The following is a 16,710-nucleotide window of genomic DNA, read 5'->3' as shown; positions in this document are numbered from 1 at the left end:
TTGCTATCAGTCCTAATTATTCCAAATATATTGCCCACTGCTTCCAAGAATTAATTTGTGCCATTTTTAGATTTATTCCCAGTAGGTTACCTTATCATTCAAAAATTAACTTTAATATCACATTTATCATTTAATGAAAGGACACTTGCTATGAGTCACACTAATTTCCATAATTTTCACTAAAGTGCCATAGTGCAGAAGTAGCTATACTGCAGTAACCTCACCCAATGCTGAAACTTGTTACTGTATGTGAGTGACGTGCTGAGTCTGGTAGAAATTTACTCCTAGGCCAGACACTGTAAGCATTGGTCATGTACCACTGAATATGGACTGACATTTGGTCAACAGGACTCCAGAATTGTCCAGACAGTGTAAACATTACACAATTTTATAAAATTATCTAATACAATCTGTAATGCATTAACATTTGCCATCGAAGTTATAAACTTTCAGTATATCATGAGGTTTTGTTTTTTCATGGAATTTCACACACACTTTTTATCCCAGTAGTCTGACAAAGAAGTGTCGGGAATTTCTTGGCTGGTTATTTAACTCTGAAAAAATAATCACTAAAATCTTTGTAATTAAACTATAAAATTTTCATAAAATTAAAGGCTACAAGGCAGTAACAAGATTTTTGGTATTAAGTTAATATTGAACATCCTTGAATTTGTATGAGAACTATAATTTTTGAATAAACATTTCTTGAATTAGTTAAATGTCTGAGATTAATCTTCTATATAGTAACACTATTAAGTGTTTTGAATTTGACGTGGTTTGCCCTTAAAATTTTATTTCCTCGCAGAAAATATTTCTGCGCAATATATCAGTTAAATATAAATTTGCCTATACCCTGAGAAAATTCAGAACAAAGGTTCACAGCATAGATGTCCTGCAAGCAAATGGTGACATAACTGCAAGTTATGTGTACAGTAGTACCATCTGTCATCAGAGGTGATGGGGTATGGTGATGCGTAAAGAAGGTAATCAGACCTGAAGGAAATGCTTGGAGAAAGTGTAGATTGTCTTTGTATTACCTGTCAAACTACAAGCCAGTTGTTGATTAGTGCAAATTAGGTTCTGTAAGATATTGCATTACCCAGTGTTGCACTGAGATTACAGATTTCTAAACATTACTGTTGCTATGACTGTAGACACTACTAAAATCCACCCTACCTATTGAACGCTGCTAAGAATGTCACATCCATGTCACTGAAAATGTAGTTAATACTTGGTCTCCCATGGGGCAATGACTGTGCCACAGCGGATACACCAGTTCCCGTGAGATCACCGAAGTTAAGTGCTGTTGGGCATGACTGGCACTTGGATGGCTGACCATCCAGCCACCATGCACTGTAACAATTTTTCAGGGTGCACTCAGCCTCGTGATGCCAGTTGAGGAGCTACTCGAACGAATAGTAGCAGCTTCGCTCAAGAATACCATCATAACAAGCGGGGTGCTGACCCCACACCCCTCCTATCTGCATCCCCCTCTGAGGATGACACGGTTGGATGATCCCGGTAGGCCACTCGTGGTCTGAAGACAGTGTGCTTTTTTCCCCATACCAGATAGGTCAAAGGTGATGATTCAGAACAAATGGGACAACCTGGTCCTCCAGGGTGTGTGGGGCTAACATCCCCCACACTGTAAAAGATGATTGTTATGAAACACCAAGAAATAGCCTTGGATTTGCTACGGAATAATGGAAATTACCCCAGCAAGTCAAAAGTTAATGCCAGATCACAGAACAAACATAGGGTGAAGTGTGGTACTTGGAATGTAAAAAAAAAAAAAAAAACACCCATCTGGAAAGGGGAAGGTTGATGAACTGAATAGGTAGGGGCTAGACATGGTTGTACTAAAAGAAATGAGATGGCCTGGGGAAGGAATGCATAACAAAAAGTGGTATAGCTACTTCTGCAGTGGAAATAAAGAAGGTAAACAGTTTTGAGTGGGCTTTGCAGCAGCCAACAGTTAGGGGAAATATCATGGACTTCAAAACTGTTAATGAAAGAATATGCTGGATAAGAATAAAAGGAAAATTCTACAATGTAACTCTGGTTTTATTCCATGCACCTACAGAAGATAAAGGTGGCAGTGAAAAAGGTTTCTATGAAAACCTAAACTCAGTGTAGGAAGATGCACTATCATACAATGTGGTTTTCCTTGGTGGTGCCACTGCTAAAGTAGAAAGAGAAGATATTTTGAGACCTTAGGCTGGCCTTCAGTCTGCATGATTCCTCTAACAATGGAATGAGATTAGTCATTCCGGCAGTTTCAAAAAACTAGAATTATTAGTACTTTCCTTGCAAAGACATCCATAAGATAACATGGAAGTCATCTGACCAAGAGACTGAAAACCAAATAGACCACGTACTTGTGGATGTGAGAGAGAAGTGCTATCCAGAATGTAAAAATCTGAGGTGCAGAAATAGGATCAGACCATGTGGTGACAACCCTATAGGAGAGGATAGATAGCAGTAACAGCAGGAGAAGAGAAGCAGACCAGGAAATAAATGCAGACCTACTGAAAGAGGACCACATTAAGGGAAGATATGTATTTGAAATTGGAAATAGGTTTGCTTCCATAGAACAGGATACTGAAGTTTTGCTCGAAAATACAGGTTTAAAAGATGCTGCAAGTGAGGTGCTGAAACCAACGGAGAAAGAGCAGAGGATGGTTTGACAGGTGTAGAGATGCAGTAAAGAGAAAAGGAGTGAAACTGTTATGGCTGACAAATGAACTGGATGAAAGAACAGGGTTGAGATACATGGAAGCAACTAGAGGAGCAAGAGAAGTCCTTTGAATAGAAAAGTGAATTCATAAACAGTAAAATAAAACTGGCAGAAGACTGGACAGTAGGAAATAGAAGGGACTTTACAGGACAATCATGTTCTTCAAGAAAGGATACAACCCAAAGATTGACTTGATCAGAGGTCAAGGACAGATAATCACAGATGAAATGAAAGCTATGGAGGAATGGAAAAACTACTTCAAAAACCTCCTGAATATGGATGTAAACACCATGAGTGCTACAACAGAAAACGAAGAATTATATAGAGAGAACAGACACACCGTACCATTGGGGAGTATGAACTAGCCAGAATGGAAGAACCAATGACCATAAAACTACTGAAGAGGGGGAAGGCACCAGGAATAGATGGCATACCTGCAGTGATGCTGAAGGAGGAAGAGTTACTCTACAATTGAGACTATACCACTTAATCTGCTTAATTTGGAAGAAGGAAAGGATCCCAGAAGAATAGGAGTAGTCTATCTGCCCTATACTAAAGAAGGGAGACCCAATGAGATGTAGCAACTGTAGAGGAATGACGTTAGTGTGTACAGTTCATAAGATCTTGGGCATGTTGATACCGAAGCGACTAACACCACATGTTGAGAAAGTACTGGGATTCCAACAAGCAGGTTTCAGAAAGGGAAAGTTAATTGTAGACTATTTACATGCAATACGGCAAGTGTTGGCAAAGAGCTGCAAATTCTGCAAAAAATGTTCACTGCCTTTTTGTGGATTTCCAAAAAGCATGTGATAGTGTGAATAGACAAGTAATATGGCAAGAACTCGAAAGGGCTCAAGTTCCTAGAAAACTCATGAACCTGACACAGATATGCATCCAGGAGACAACAAGCATGGTGAAAGTAAATGAAAACGTATCAAAGAAGTTGCAGGTGAGGACTAGAGTGCGATAAGGAGACTGCCTCTCAACCCTTCTGTTTAACATGGTACTGAAGAGAACCCTGAGAGAGGTAGCAAGCCTAGAAAGGAATACAGTTGGGAAGAAGGATCAACACCCTTGCCTCTGTGGATGATGTAGTTTCAATAGCAGAGCAAGACCTGCTTCACATTACAAGAACATTAATGGAAGAGACAATGGGATTAGGCCTGAAGTTGTATATGGATAAGACAAATGGCCTCATAGTTAGCAGCGGAAATGATGACAGACCCTTGAAGGTGGAGGAAAACATCTTTGAAAGGGTAAAAGACTTTAAATATCTTGGGGCTATACTCAGAAAAGTGAACGGGATGGACCAGGAAATTACTGCACGAATGCAAGCAGGAAACGGGTCAAGGTTTGCTTTGGAAAAGCCGTTAGTCCCGGCTTCTATTGAGATCCTCAAAGACCAAGATATACAAGACAATAATACAAACTGTAGTCTTATATGGTGCAGAGACGTGGACCATTACCCAAAAGATGGAAAGAAAACTCCTGACATTTGAAAATGCCATCCTTGGACAGATTTTTGGGCCAGTTAAGGTTGGAGATGAATGGAGGAAAAGAAAGAACTGTGAGTTGCAGGAGCTATACAAGTCAATGAAAATCGTGACATTGGTCAAAGAAAGATGACTGAAGTGGTATAAACATGGAATGTGTCAAGAAGGCCAGATCATCAGTGGAGGAAGATATTACTCAAAAGACCACGACTCCGATGGATTGATCAGGTTGGAGAGGATATGAGTACGCTGGGGCTATCTGAAGAAGAATACCTGTTCCAAGGGGGCTGATTGGTGAAGCCAAAGATGGACTGCAGTTTTTAGTGGCCAACACAGTAAGTACTTACTAGATAGTATGTATCAAACTCTATGAAGACTCTCAAACCTGTCTGAGTGTCACATCATAATTTGTGTGGGACAAAGGATTGTGGTGTTTGATTATGCCACTGCAGGAAACTATTTAACCTTGAATGGACGAACTGTGGAAATTTATGAAATTAGAAATAGATGCGAATTCTGCCTCAAAATGCAAAAAACACAAAATTGCGTAATACACCCTATTTTGTAGCAAATTATATGCAAATGAGCTATTTTCTGAGAGTGTTTTTGAGACAGCTTTATTTTCTGCAGGAAAAATATCAAAAACGTAACAAATAGTCAGTTACTGGTGTTGTATATCTGGCGAAGCCGAATTTGGAAAGATAATGTGCATAAGAAATTGTTTACAAAATAGTGTATAAATGGAATGATGTATCAGTTACATTACATTAATACTTGTTCCATAGATCATGACTACTATACTTCATAATGATGTAGAATGTGTTAGTTTAACACGAGTTTTTCTTTATATGATTTTTTACAGTTACTACTTCATGCATAAAAATTCATCTATTGAGTAGTAGTAGTTATCATCATCATCATCATTTAAGACTGATTATGCCTTTCAGCGTTCAGTCTGGAGCATAGCCCCCTTATAAAATTCCTCCATGATCCCCTATTCAGTGCTAACATTGGTGCCTCTTCTGATGTTAAACCTGTTACTTCAAAATCATTCTTAACTGAATCCAGGTACCTTCTCCTTGGTCTGCCCCGACTCCTCCTACCCTCTACTGCTGAATGCATGAGTCTCTTGGGTAACCTTGCTTCTCCCATGCGTGTAACATGACCCCACCATCTAAGCCTGTTCGCCCTGACTGCTACATCTATAGAGTTCATTCCCAGTTTTTCTTTGATTTCCTCATTGTGGACACCCTTCTGCCTTGTTCCCTTCTGCTAGTACCTGCAATCATCCTAGCTACTTTCATATCTGTAACCTCAACCTTGTTGATAAGGTAACCTGAATCCACCCAGCTTTCGCTCCCATACAACAAAGTTGGTCGAAAGATTGAACGGTGCACAGATAGCTTAGTCTTGGTACCGACTTCCTTCTTGCAGAAGAGAGTAGATCATAGCTGAGCGCTCACTGCATTAGCTTTGGTACACCTCGCTTCCAGTTCTTTCACTATGTTGCCATCCTGTGAGAATATGCATCCTAAGTACTTCAAACCGTCCACCTGTTCTAACTTTGTTCCTCCTATTTGGCACTCAATCCGTTTATATTTCTTTCCCACTGACATTACTTTCGTTTTGGAGATGCTAATCTTCATACCATAGTCCTTACATTTCTGATCTAGTTCTGAAATATTACTTTGCAAACTTTCAATCGAATCTGCCATCACAACTAAGTCATCCGCATATGGGAGACTGCTAATTTTGTGTTCACATATCTTAATCTCACCCAGCCAGTCTATTGTTTTCAACATATGATCCATAAATAATATGAACAACAGTGGAGACAGGTTGCAGCCTTGTCTTACCCTTGAAACTACTCTGAACCATGAACTCAATTTACTGTCAAATCTAACTGCTGCCTGGCTATCCATGTAAAGACCATTAATTGCTTGCAAAAGTTTGCCTCCTATTCCGTAATCTCGTAGAACAGACAATAACTTCCACCTAGGAACCCGGTCATATGCCTTTTCTAGATCTATAAAGCATAGATGCAATTCCCTGTTCCACTCATAACACTTCTCCATTATTTGCCGTAAGCTAAAGATCTGGTCCTGACAACCTCTAAGAGGCCTAAACCCACACTGATTTTCATCCAATTGGTCCTCAACTAATACTGGCACTTTAATTTCAACAATACCTGAGAAGATTTTACCCACAATGCTGATTAAAGAGATACCTCTGTAGTCGTTACAATCTTTTCTGTTTCCATGTTTAAAGATTGGTGTGAGTACTGCTTTTGTCCAGTCTGATGGAACCTGTCCTGACTCCCAGGCCATTTCAATTATCCTGTGTAGCCATTTAAGACATGACATTCCACTGTATTTGATGAGTTCCGACTTAATTTCATCCACCCCAGCTGCTTTATTGCACTGCAATCTATTGACCATTTTCTCCAATTCCTCAAATGTGATCCTATTTCCATCATCATTCCTATCCCGTTCTACCTCGAAATCTGAAACATTACTGATTGTATTTTCACCTACATTGAGCAACTGTTCAAAATATTCCCTCCATCTGCCCAAGACATCCATAGGATTTACCAGCAATTTTCCTGACCTGTCCAAAATACTTGTCATTTCCTTCTTACCTCCCTTTCGAAGACTGCTAATTACACTCCAGAATGGTTTTCCAGCAGCTTGACCCATAGTCTCCAACCTGTTTCCAAAGTCTTCCCACGATTTCTTCTTGGATGCTGCAATTATCTGTTTGGCTTTGTTTCTTTCTTCAACATAACTTTCACTGTCTACCTGAGTTCTAGTATGTAGCCATTTTTGATACGCCTTCTTTTTCCTTTTACAGGCTAGCTTGACTGTGTCATTCCACCAAGCTGTTTGCTTCATCCTACTTTTACACACTACTGTTCCAAGACATTCTTTAGCCACTTCTAGTACTTTGTCCATGTACCTTGCCCATTCCTTTTCCAATGACTGTAATTGACTACATTCAACTCACTGGTACCTTTCTGAGATCGCTGTTATGTACTTGTGCCTGATTTCCTTATCCTGAAGTTTCTCCACTCTTATCCTCCTACATATGGACCTGACCTCCTGCACTTTCGGCCTCACAATCCCAATTTCACTGCGGATTAAATAATGATCAGTGTCATCAAAGAACCCCTGAATACACGTGTGTCCCTCACAGCCTTCCTGAATTCCTGATCTGTTATTATATAGTCAATGACAGATCTGGTTCCCCTGCCTTCCCAAGTATACTGGTGAATGTTCTTTTGTTTAAAAAAGGAGTTTGTGATTACTAAGCCCATACTGGCACAGAAATCCAAGAGTTGTTTCCCGTTCCTGTTGGCCTCCATATCCTCTCCAAATTTACCCATAACCTTTTCATACCCTTCTGTTCGATTTCCAATCCTGGCATTAAAATCACCCATGAGCAGAACACTGTCCTTGTCCTTTACTCTAACAACTACATCACTGAGTGCCTCATAAAAACTATCCATCTTATCTTGATCTGTCCCTTCACAATGCGAATATACTGACACAATCCTAATTTTCTTGCTAGACACTGTCAAATCTATCCACATCAGTCGTTCGTTTACATACCTTATTGCAACTACGCTGGGTTCCATTTCCTTCCTGATGTAAATCCCTACACCCCATTGTGATATTCCTGCTTTGACTCCTGACAGGTAGACCTTGTATTCTCCCACTTCCTCTTTTTTCTCACCCCTTTCCCGAATGTCACTAACAGCTAAAACATCCAGCCCCATCTTACTTGCAGCCTCTGCCAGCTCTACCTTCTTCCCAGAGTAGCCCCCATTGATATTAATAGCTCCCCATCTCATTACCATTTGTTTGCCAAGTCGTATCTTAGGAGTACCTGGTTTGTCAGTTAGAGGTGGGACTCTGTCACCTCCAATGGACCAAGGCATTTTGCTCTTAATTTTGCCAGCATCATATTTAAAGTACCAGGGAAGCAGGTTGCTAGCCTTACTTGCCCCCAGTCCCATTGAGTTTTACCCCTAACGGTTGAGGGACTAACCGGTGGATTTGGTAGTCTTTGCCGTATGAGCACACAAAGGTGACCACGACTCAGAATGTCAGAGATGCCTAGCCTTATTCCAAAGTAACTGGTATTCCGACTGTCGGGACCACTTACTTGGCCACTCATATGTTGCCCGTGGTTCATGAACTAGGACATGACTACAGAAACCCACACCATGAACCACTAAGTTAGTAGTTATTCAAAAATTATTTTGTTTTTAATTGCTGGTTGGCTATCTATCAGGCTTTCAATGCTATTTGGCAAATGACAAAAGATTTTTTTGTCTCAGCATAACTCGTCCCTTTCTGTGCCAAAGTCAGATTTAATCCAGAATAGTTAAGATAATTTCTTCTGGTGTTGTAGCTATGCAGTTTGCTATTATTTTTGAATTTGGATGGGTTATTAATAACAAATCTTGTGAGTGAGTATCCAGAGTGTCTTAAATAAATGTCTGCAAGGTGATCTTGGGTGAGCTCTACCTATTATTCTGATTACACATGAATACTTTTCCTTAATGATGAATTACCCCCAAAATGTAATACCATATGAATGAAGTGAATGGAAATAGGCCTAGTAGGCTAATTTCCTGATATGTTTCTCACTAAAGTTTGCAATAACTCTAATAGCATAAGTAGCTGAATCTAGTCATTTCAACTTTTCATAAATGTGTTTTCTTTTTTTTCAATTAAATTTCTCATTGTGCACACCCAGAAATTTTTAATGGTCTGCCTTAGCAACATACTTCTGTTCAGACTCTACATTTATCAGTGGTGTTATGCTAATTTTTTTTTTCCTTTTCTTTTCAAAATTTAATGAGTGCCCTTTTGCAGAGAACCAATTAAGTTTCCTGCAAGATGTTGTTTCCAATTTATTCAACTAATTCTTGTTTCTTGGGTATAATACTATAACTGTATCATCAGCAAAAAGAACTAGCTTGCTTCTTAACCCATTTGATCCCAAGAAGGTTTGCCATTAAAATCTTTTACGAATTCCTGCTTAAATCTTGTGTTTGGAGTGTAGATAAACCATAAATACCACTTTCATGATTGTAACAATATACAGGGTGGCACACGAAATGTGTTACCAATTGTTTCTTTCACAATTTACGACGCACGTTAGATATCCCGCTGGGGTCTCTACAGCAGTACCAGCAGAGCTTGGAAAAACAAATGAGTTATGAAATGACGTGTAATGCACGATACTGCCGCTAGGAGACTAGTAAGCAGCAATGGCTGAGAATGGAGACTGACGACACAGCAATTGTGTTACTTTTTTATGAAACGAAAAGCCTTGTTGTGACTCGCAGGCGTTTTCGACAACAGTTTAACACACGATGGATCCCTTGCAAAAAGACAGGTTTACGATAAATTTGCACAGGAAGGAACAGTATTGGAAGCAAAGTATGTGTGTGTATATATATATATATATATATATATATATATATATATATATATATATATATATATAAGAGGGGCAGCAGCCTTTTCAGTAGTTGCAAGGGCAACAGTCTGGATGATTGACTGATCTGGCCTTGTAACAATAACCAAAACGGCCTTGCTGTGCTGGTACTGCGAACGACTGAAAGCAAGGGGAAACTACGGCCGTAATTTATCCCGAGGGCATGCAGCTTTACTGTATGATCAAATGATGATGGCGTCTTCTTGGGTAAAATATTCCGGAGGTAAAATAGTCCCCCATTCGGATCTCCGGGCGGGGACTACTCAAGAGGATGTCATTATCAGGAGAAAGAAAACTGGCGTTCTACGGATCGGAGCGTGGAATGTCAGATCCCTTAATCGGGCAGGTAGGTTAGAAAATTTAAAAAGGGAAATGGATAGGTTAAAGTTAGATATAGTGGGAATTAGTGAAGTTCGGTGGCAGGAGGAACAAGACTTCTGGTCAGGTGACTACAGGGTTATAAACACAAAGTCAAATAGGGGTAATGCAGGAGTAGGTTTAATAATGAATTGGAAAATAGGAATGCGGGTAAGCTACTACAAACAGCACAGTGAACGCATTATTGTGGCCAAGATAGATACGAAGCCCACACCTACTACAGTAGTACAAGTTTATATGCCAACTAGCTCTGCAGATGACGAAGAAATTGAAGAAATGTATGATGAAATAAAAGAAATTATTCAGATAGTGAAGGGAGACGAAAATTTAATAGTCATGGGTGACTGGAATTCGAGTGTAGGAAAAGGGAGAGAAGGAAACGTAGTAGGTGAATATGGATTGGGGCTAAGAAATGAAAGAGGAAGCCGCCTGGTAGAATTTTGCACAGAGCACAACTTAATCATAGCTAACACTTGGTTTAAGAATCATGATAGAAGGTTGTATACATGGAAGAAACCTGGAGATACTAAAAGGTATCAGATAGATTATATAATGGTAAGACAGAGATTTAGGAACCAGGTTTTAAATTGTAAGACATTTCCAGGGGCAGATGTGGACTCTGACCACAATCTATTGGTTATGACCTGTAGATTAAAACTGAAGAAACTGCAAAAAGGTAGGAATTTAAGGAGATGGGACCTGGATAAACTGAAAGAACCAGAGGTTGTACAGAGTTTCAGGGAGAGCATAAGGGAACAATTGACAGGAATGGGGGGAAAGAAATACAGTAGAAGAAGAATGGGTAGCTTTGAGGGATGAAGTAGTGAAGGCAGCAGAGGATCAAATTGGTAAAAAGACGAGGGATAGTAGAAATCCTTGGGTAACAGAAGAAATATTGAATTTAATTGATGAAAGGAGAAAATATAAAAATGCAGTAAATGAAGCAGGCAAAAAGGAATACAAACGTCTCAAAAATGAGATCGACAGGAAGTGCAGAATGGCTAAGCAGGGATGGCTAGAGGACAAATGTAAGGATGTAGAGGCTTATCTCACTAGGGGTAAGATAGATACTGCCTACAGGAAAATTAAAGAGACCTTTGGAGATAAGAGAACCACTTGTATGAACATCAAGAGCTCAGATGGAAACCCAGTTCTAAGCAAAGAAGGGAAAGCAGAAAGGTGGAAGGAGTATATAGAGGGTCTATACAAGGGCGATGTACTTGAGGACAATATTTTGGAAATGGAAGAGGATGTAGATGAAGATGAAATGGGAGATACGATACTGCGTGAAGAGTTTGACAGAGCACTGAAAGACCTGAGGCGAAACAAGGCCCCCGGAGTAGACAACATTCCAGTAGAACTACTGACTGCCTTGGGAGAGCCAGTACTGACAAAACTCTACCATCTGGTGAGCAAGATGTATGAAACAGGCGAAATACCCTCAGACTTCAAGAAGAATATAATCATTCCAATCCCAAAGAAAGCAGGTGTTGACAGATGTGAAAATTACCGAACAATCAGTTTAATAAGCCACAGCTGCAAAACACTAACACGAATACTTTACAGACGAATGGAAAAACTAGTAGAAGCCGGCCTCGGGGAAGATCAGTTTGGATTCCGTAGAAATACTGGAACACGTGAGGCAATACTGACCTTACGACTTATCTTAGAAGAAAGATTAAGAAAAGGCAAACCTACATTTCTAGCATTTGTAGACTTAGAGAAAGCTTTTGACAATGTTGACTGGAATACTCTCTTTCAAATTCTAAAGGTGGCAGTGGTAAAATACAGGGAGCGAAAGGCTATTTACAATTTGTACAGAAACCAGGTGGCTGTTATAAGAGTCGAGGTGCATGAGAGGGAAGCAGCGGTTGGGAAGGGAGTGAGACAGGGTTGTAGCCTCTCCCCGATGTTATTCAATCTGTATATTGAGCAAGCAGTGAAGGAAACAAAAGAAAATTTCGGAGTAGGTATTAAAATCCATGGAGAAGAAATAAAAACTTTGAGGTTTGCCGATGACATTGTAATTCTGTCAGAGACAGCAAAGGACTTGGAAGAGCAGTTGAACGGAATGGATGCTATCTTGAAGGGAGGATATAAGATGAACATCAACAAAAGCAAAACGAGGATAATGGAATGTAGTGGAATTAAGTCGGGTGATGCTGAGGGAATTAGATTAGGAAATGAGACACTTAAAGTAGTAAAGGAGTTTTGCTATTTGGGGAGCAAAATAACTGATGATGGTCGAAGTAGAGAGGATATAAAATGTAGACTGGCAATGGCAAGGAAAGCATTTCTGAAGAAGAGAAATTTGTTAACATCGAGTATAGATTTAAGTGTCAGGAAGTCATTTCTGAAAGTATTTGTATCGAGTGTAGCCATGTATGGAAGTGAAACATGGACGGTAAATAGTTTGGACAAGAAGAGATTAGAAGCTTTCGAAATGTGGTGCTACAGAAGAATGCTGAAGATTAGATGGGTAGATCACATAACTAATGAGGAAGTATTGAATAGGATTGGGGAGAAGAGAAGTTTGTGGCACAACTTGACCAGAAGAAGGGATCGGTTGGTAGGACATGTTCTGAGGCATCAAGGTATCACCAATTTAGTATTGGAGGGCAGTGTGGAGGGTAAAAATCGTAGTAGGGGGAGACCAAGAGATGAATACACTAAGCAGATTCTGAAGGATGTAGGTTGCAGTAGGTACTGGGAGATGAAGAAGCTTGCACAGGATAGAGTAGCATGGAGAGTTGCATCAAACCAGTCTCAGGACTGAAGACCACAACAACAACAACAACAACATTGTTTTGTTGTGTTGTTCTTGCACTGGCCACATCTTAGTTGTTTGTCTAATGGTACAATCAGATGATCTTGTCCATCATAGCGTACATCATTGAGCACCGTTTTAAGTAAGGCTTTTGGATTTTGCACTGGACGGGCAGGTGACTGTCGTGAGCTGTACTTTTGAAATTAGCAGTTGACCACATACCTTGTGAAGCCAAGAGGATCGAGTGGATTGCGCTTATACTGTATTGTTTGCCTATACAGCAACCAAGCATTGTTTATTGATGCATTTAGCGAAAACATTTCTTCATTCTCAAATTAATGTAAGTGTTGTAGCGAAAACATTTCTTCATTCTCAAATTAATGTAAGTGTTGTAGCTAACAACTGCAGCAGGAGTAATTATATCAGTAAACTTTCTCTAACTCCTACCGTATCAATTGGATTGTCCAGTTGGCTGAACTCCTCTTCTGTTTGAGGTGATGGTAACAACACTGTTGTCACGGTAGTGAATCAGTCAATCCAGATTTACTATTGTTCCTCTTGGGGCTTTTTTCATTTTATGAAGATCTTACAGAGGAGCATTCTCTGTTCTATTTGAGTGAATTTTTCCTGCTCCAGTGCAGCCCTTTTCATATTGTGCACCCAAAAGTGTCAATGAAGTAAAAAAGTTGTCAAAAAAGAAATCATATGACTGTTCATTCCTAAATGGAAGTTTTTATACTAGGTCTAACACAACTCAACCACCTACACAAAGCTCAGGTCTTGTGTTTCCTGCTGCAGCACCCTGGTACGGTTCAGCTTGAACTAGGTAAATAGTCTTTTGCAAAGACACCAAACTTTATAACCAAACGTAATTGGTTTACCTGCCATATGTTGCTTTGTTCCATGTCTACCATAATACGGAATCCTGGGTTCATCAATAGATAGCAGTCTTTCATTATTGGAAGCTCTTAGCCACCTATCATTAAAGTGTTTCCAAAGGGGTCTCACTTGTTGAAAATCTGTCATCTTTGGATAAGTTGTTGTTATCACAGGCGTACATATATTTCACAATTTTCTTTCAAATCTTCCCCTTGACATTTCTTTTGACACAGCTAGATATAGCAGTCCTCACTCACTTCCCAGTACATTCTATATCTTGGTAAAGGGTTTGTAACCTGTCAGAAGAAATATGGCCAATAATACTTTTATTTCTGCATTTGACACATTGAATGCTGTATTCCCTGCTGATGTACATATATTGTGTCAAAAATTCTGGAAGGGTCCATGTCTTCATCTGCACTTCATTTATATCATTCTGAGTCCATTTCCTACCAGCCCTCTTTCTTTTGCCGGTAACAGGAATAGTATTTGATGTAAAACATTCCGGACTGAGAATACTACCAATATGGGCAGCACCAGAAGTTGAACATGATGGCTCATTAGACTCCTAGGACCTACCAGTAATATAAATCAACTTTTTAGAAACCATAAATAATATTTATATAATTACATATAAATAGCTTATAAAACTCTAATAAGTATATTTCCTAATTAAAATCTTCAATTCATAGTACTGTTTAATATTTACCTTTTAGGTAACAATTTCCCCTTCACAATATGTTGTAACTTTTGCTTCTGCAACGGATCTTAACTGTTTGTCAATTAGATGATTTATATCACTTTCACACTCATCACCTGAATCTTCGTCGGACTGCCATGGGTCATCAGGCTGATTTATGTATAAATCAACATCAGAATAATCAATATCCTCTTCCAGTAATGCTACAATTTTATCGGCAGTCAACCTAAAAAGCTAGTGCTTTACTGTTATTTCAATGCACCCATTCAATCACATTGTTTCAAAAACATGGACACTCAGCTATAATACATTATAACTCAATGTTGGGAAGAGATATGAATGAATGTGTCTCTCTCTCTCTCTCTCTCTCTCTCTCTCTCTCTCTCTCTCTCTCTCTCTCTCGTATTTATACATCATATTTAGAAACTATACCCCCAGCACAACTGGCCGTTTTGTGTAAAAGAAAGAGCATCTGGAAGACCAGCAGTGTGACAAAATTACCAAAAGCCAAAATCCCTGTGCACAAAAAATTACAAACTTAAGTTACAAAAATGGAACAGTGGAATAAAATGGGTTAATGAATAGAGTGGCAAATCATTAATGTACGTTACGAACAATAAGGGACCCAAGACTGAACCCTGTGGGACATCATTCTTGATACCTCCCCAGATAGAAGACTCGGCTGATTTTTGCAGACAATCTGTTATGTTAATTTCAACCTTCTGCATTCATCCACTGAAATATGAATTAAACCATTTGTGTGCTATCCCACTCATACCGCAATGCTTAATCTTATCTAGAAGAATTTCATGGTTTAAACAATCAAGTCTCTGAGAGATCACAGAATATCCCAAAGGGTGATGTTCAGTTGATCAGAACATTTAATATTTGACCAGTGAATGCATATACAGCATTGTCTGTTGAAAAGCCTTTATATGAAAACACCTTGAAATTTCGTTAGTACTTTACTTTTACCAATATGTGGAGCTACTCTTCAGTACATTACTGTTTCAAGTATGTTGGATGAAGTTCTTAGAAATGAGATTTGGCAGTAGTTGTTAGCATCAGACCTATCCCATTCTTTTTACGATGCTTTAACAATAATTCTAATGTTTTCAGACGACAAGAGACAGTGTCGTATTGGGTTGCAAGGCACACACTTCTCTTAATTCAGTTAACTTCCACATTGTGTGTAGCCGATCCTCTTCTCTGGGTAATCAGCTACGTCGATCTCCCACAAGTTTTTTCTCCAAAGACTATAGATATTTAAGGGAATTTATTAAAATACTTCTCTATCCTTGAAATAATTTTGGTACTCGTATAATACTTTTCAGCGCAATCAGTTTATATTTTCAACTTTCACAGATAATAACTCCTGCAAACTAACTTATTCCTTACACGTTAGACTCATTTACACATACTCGAATAGCTTACATGGGTCTTGTTTCATTCATAGCCAAGACATGAAAAATATTTAAAAGTCTCTAGTCTTAAGCAAGTCCAACACATAAATGTGCATAGCAATCGCACTCGTACCTAAAATATCGGGTGTTTGAGACGGTTGATGGCCGAGTGTTTCTAGAATTTACGAGTACACCGAAATTCTTGAGGCACTACATATCCCTCCCCTTATCTCGAACATGCGATATTTTGTACATATTCACTATGTACAATAATATTACACAAGAGGATAATTCTTTACCTTTTAACAGTACCTCTCTTTTTTACTAATAACTGTGCATATTTTATCACAATTACAAAACTTGAACCTTTCAATCTATGTAGGAGTTAGCTCTTTCCACTCTCCAAAAATTCATGAATTCTAAACTTTTGTTTTCTATTCCTCTTCCAGTCGTAAATTACAGGTGTACATAACTCATGAATACTCTACTGCTTTGTTCCTAATTCCCGTACTACTTTTTTGAAGTATGTACTTACTCATTACTTATTGTAATCTGGAGGAATTCTGAGTAGAAAAAAGTGTTCCCTTCTTCTGACACTTTTAAATCTAAAACATAAAAATGCTAGTGCTGCATAGAATTCAAATTTACCAGACTCATCCCTTTAAACGTGTGACTTCTGTCACTATACTGCCCTTTTTCCCTTTAGGAACAATACCTATATCTTCCATGGGTTGATCCTAGGAGTACCCTTTCTCCTTCCATTTTGGTAGGTACACTACCTTCTTATTCCTATCCTCCAATGGTACAGGTCAATCCCCTTCTTGGTGCCCCTGTCCGCGCAG

Source organism: Schistocerca cancellata, chromosome 1, assembly GCF_023864275.1.
Source record: "Schistocerca cancellata isolate TAMUIC-IGC-003103 chromosome 1, iqSchCanc2.1, whole genome shotgun sequence".
Classification (NCBI taxonomy): Eukaryota; Metazoa; Arthropoda; class Insecta; order Orthoptera; family Acrididae; genus Schistocerca; species Schistocerca cancellata.
This window is presented reverse-complemented; position numbering follows the sequence as displayed.